The sequence below is a fragment of the Lycium barbarum genome, chromosome 10 (assembly GCF_019175385.1).
Source record: "Lycium barbarum isolate Lr01 chromosome 10, ASM1917538v2, whole genome shotgun sequence".
Classification (NCBI taxonomy): domain Eukaryota; kingdom Viridiplantae; phylum Streptophyta; class Magnoliopsida; order Solanales; family Solanaceae; genus Lycium; species Lycium barbarum.
Window position 1 is genome coordinate 81,011,251 of NC_083346.1, and position 4,589 is coordinate 81,015,839.

Consider the following 4,589-nt stretch of genomic DNA (forward strand, 5'->3'; position numbering starts at 1 on the left):
AGCTCTCCAAGAAGGTCATTAGCAGTCCTAAGCTAGAGGATCACCAAATTGAGTATCTGTACCTGCAGGCATGAAACGCAGCCCCCAAAGAAAGGGGGTCAGTACGGAAAAGGTACTGGTATGTAAATCATGAAGTAAAGTAATGGAGATCATGACTGAGTAAAAGATGGCAAGATACAAATATGATAATCAAGGAATACAAAAGCATTTGTACCTTATGAAATGAGTCATGTATATATATATATATATATATAGTATAACGTACCCGACCCATTATGGGTCTCGGTGAATGAAGTCATATACATATATACCGTACCCGGCCCACTAGTGAGGGATTCGGTGAAATCATCATATATATATCACACCCAACTCTCTAGTGAGGGACTCGGTGAAATCATCATATATATACTGTACCCGACCCTCTAGTGAGGGACTCGGTAAAATAATCACATATATACCGTACCCGACCCTCTAGTGAGGGACTCGGTGAAATAATCATATATATATCGTACCCAGCCCTCTAGTGAGGGACTCGGTGAACAATGCAATGAAACTGTGCACGAATACGTACCCGGCCCGGGACACGGTGAAATGATTTAATGACGTTATGCACGAATAGAATATCAGGAGCAACCATATACAAACTAAATAATCCTCTGAGACTCAATAGAATAATTAGAATGAACCAAATACCACAGAGAACTAGAATTTGTTGGAGTCATATATGTTCGTTGTTCGCTCAGTTTATGTAATTCATGCCAAAAAAGAAAAGAAAGGGTAACTTTACATACCTGCTCACTCTCCAATTATCTACACCTATTAGTCCGAGCTCGTGAGTCTACATTTAAAAGGATTCACACTATCGTTAGACTCATCATAGTATACTTGTGTTAAGCTTTCAAGTAAAACCGTTCTATATCCTGCCGAAAATCGGGCAGCATCTCCCCTGCTTATATGCCTAGCCCGAAACCTCAACTCAACAACCAACAACAACATCAACAGCAACATCAGTAACATCATTTCCAACACCAATACATACCATAAACTATCCCACACGTTGTTTTTCAACTTTCATAACTAATCAACTTACTATCTTGTCAGTAGCACGCGTTTTTTCTTTGTCAGCCGAACTTGTAACGTCTATAATTCTCTACTCCGATGTACTATTGATGAGTGGTTTGTTACGTTGGAAACTAGAGTCAACGAACTTCATTGTAGGCTTTTGTTTCACTTCAAAACACTTCATCTGCTAAATGATATTCTTCCCCCAAGTTGGACCTGTTATATCCCGTATTTCGTACGTTCGGATATCCCAAAGTAGTCGTGACGAAGTAAAGGGAATGACCATTTTCAAAAATTTATTATAATGTATAAGTTGTTGTGAATATTATTTACGAACATTGGTAGTATGGAAATAGTGAGGAAGACTAAGGGTAAAAAAGAAAATTCGCGAAAAGGGTTCATGGAAAATATTGCGAAGGACTAAGGGCAAAATGGGAATTTCACAAAAAATATCAAGAATGTTCTTGAAGGGCCCTTGGCCGTGTGGCATGCCCCTATATGTCCACATTTTTATTAATTAATAAGGGCTAATGGTAAATTATAACAACATAAGGGGCAAAGCTTGCCAAAGAAGACATTAGTCTTCTTTGTTAAAATTTCAAGAAAACTCTAGAAAAAAAAATGACAAATAAGTCATCTTTGCCACCAAATTAAGAAGAATCTAGAGATGGATAGGTGGCCACATAAGATTGGAGGAGACTATATATATATATAAAAGGAGAGGACTAATTCATCAATTTGGAGAGTTGAAGAAACAAAGAAAAAAGAAGACACTTTGGAAGAAAAACAAAGGGCCAATTTCGGCCAAGCTTGGAGGAAACAAGAACCTTGGAAAAATTTCTCAAAAATTACTCTCTACTAATTGGAAGGTCCCTAGCAAGGAGAAGAGGTCATTGGAACAAGTAGAACATTTATTGTTGCAAGATCAACATTCTAGCCAAGTGGGAAATTGAAGAAAAAGGGTAAGAACTTAATCTTCTTTTATATTTTATGTATGGTTGTATATGTTGTGGTGTGTGGGAGTGAATGGAACTCATGAAGATTATGAAAATATGGATGTTGAATAGTTGTCTGTGTATATGTAGTTGTGGCCGTGTGGTCATAGTGTGATTTGGAAGAGAATGGATTAATTCTATGTAGTATGTTAGTTGTTGTTGCAATGTATGGAAAAGGATGGAAATTCATGAAAATAGGGGTGTAGTTGTGGCCGAGAATGCTATTGTGTGGTAAGCTATGATGAATTGATTTCATGTAATATTCTAGTCGATGTCGTTGCGGATTCTATGATATTATATGAAGGTTTAAAGGGTTGGAACGAAATGGAAATTGGTTGTAGATTGGTGGAGAAGTTAATGTAATATTAGTATGCTTCTTTATGTTTGTATGAATATGATGTTAGCAATGCATGGTTTTAATGTGGGTTATGAATCTAGAATAAAAATGTGTGGTTACACTTTTGTTGAAGTTTTCGGGTAGCATTAAATCATTGTGAATATTGTGAATGTTGTCGGACTATGTAGGAAGAGCGCTTAATGTTAGAATGTATTCTTGAATTGATTATTGACGTTATAGCTTGGTTGTTGGTTGGGTTGCTGTTGAATTGGGCCGAGCCATATTCTCGGGGGTGGCATATTACAGGGGAAATGCTGCCGAAATTTCGGCAGACAAAGTGTTACTTTAAAGAATCAACTTCTAAAGGCTCTAATCAAGTTTTGGTAAACATGACCAATTTGTAGATTTTGGCGGATTTGGAACGTGAATTTGGAGTCGCATAAGAAGCAGAAAAGGTATGTAAGGCTTCACCCTTCTTTCTATGGCATGTCTTAGACGGAATATGTTGGATATGAGCCTCGGGAATAACTCTACCCTCCGGAATCCGCGCCTAAAGGTTTCTCTTTTTCAATCAGTAGAATTGAACTAAAAAGTGTGCAAAATGTTGGAAGAATTTCCTAAACCTCCAGAACCCGCATAAATAGGACCCGACTACCTTAAAACCCTCACAAGTAACGCCATGACATGTAACATATGTAAATTTGGTACGCCGCCTCATTTGACCCGAGGTGGGCCCATGGTCCCCAGATTTTCCTTATTGTTCCGTTTGATCTATTTTGAAGCAGAATTCAAAGAAAACTTTTGATCCTTATCCCGTTCACCGAGTGACAAGTACTGTAACTATGCGAATGAGGATACTTCTATGATGACAATGATAATGATGATGTTAAGAAAGGGAATATGCCTATGATAAGTATGACAAAGATGATGAATATGATCTTATAATGATAACGATGTAGTCCAAGATGAGAAAATGCCTACGGTAGATGTGTTGGCAAAATGTTCTTCTATGAAAAGGAAAATATGGAAACGTTAAACTAATTCTTGATATCTCAACTCTATTACAGGTAATGACTACTCTAAAAGGTCCTATGTATATGAAACTCTAACCTATGAACCTATTTGAGGTTTTCCTCATAATGACACTTTTCATTGGTAGTCTCGCCTCATAATACTCGTTCCTTCAAGGTGAGACAAAGTGACTATGGTTGTTCCATAATGTAATCGGAGGCTACCGACCTTCCGTCACTCCGATGGACACATGACTTTCTTTGAGCTCTCATGCATGCCAATGGTATGACATATGTTTATGAATGTGAATATGTATGTGTATATGTATACGGGGAAAAGGGAAAGGGCCACTGTTATATCACCACCTGATTCAGCTGGATTTCATCCCGGACGCGGGATGCCCGGACGCGGGATATGGGAGAGCCGGATACGGCGTCTGTATATGTGATATATATATTTATATATAATATGTTGGGACACTGTTGGGGAGGGGGGTGGGAGAGCCGATGTACTCGGCGTCTGTAAATGTGAATAAAGGATACCGTTTTCTGAAATGTTCTGTTTTATGTACATGTAAGTAAGAAGTACTATTTTTCTGAAAAAGGGACTAAGCATGCATGGCATCTGCCTGAAAGGCATTCATATGTACAGGTTACTTCTGTCCAAGATAATCTCCATATGTCTATTCCGTTATTAATCATACTGTATATTCCTTTATTATGTCACTATTCATGCCTTACATACTCAGTACATTACTCGTACTGACCCCTCTTCTTCGGGGGCTGCGTTCATGCCGCGCAGGTACACCAGATGAGCCACAGCTATCATAGAAGATGTTCCAGCGGAGTTGGCAGGCTCCACTTGTTCTGGAGTGCTGCCGAGTCAGAGTGTCTGAGCCATGATGTTTGTTTGATGTTACAGACTTTGCAGACAGAGTCGTGGGTATAGAGTGTCGATAATATGTTGTATCATAAAGTCCATGTGATTGCAGATTCTGTTTGACTTGAGTACGATGGAAAAAAAAATCTCTTGAAAGTTTTACTATGTTTTCCATTTTTATTGATATAAGAGTCTAAGAAAGTTAAGTATGTAACAAGAGTCAGCGGGTTCGCTCGGCTCCAGATATGGGGTCGGGTGCCCATCACACCCTAGTAAGGTCGGGGTGTGACAAAGTGGTATCAGAG

The 4,589-nt window shown here is 38.7% G+C and overlaps 1 long non-coding RNA gene across 1 annotated transcript; it reads left to right on the top strand.

Annotated features, from left to right (window-relative positions):
- Window positions 1–1,807: 1,807 nt before the first annotated feature.
- LOC132615924 (uncharacterized) lies at window positions 1,808–4,306 on the top strand. The gene is made up of 3 exons (XR_009572891.1): window positions 1,808–2,024; window positions 2,799–2,849; window positions 4,207–4,306. It is a non-coding gene; the product is annotated as an uncharacterized LOC132615924 (long non-coding RNA).
- Window positions 4,307–4,589: the final 283 nt, after the last annotated feature.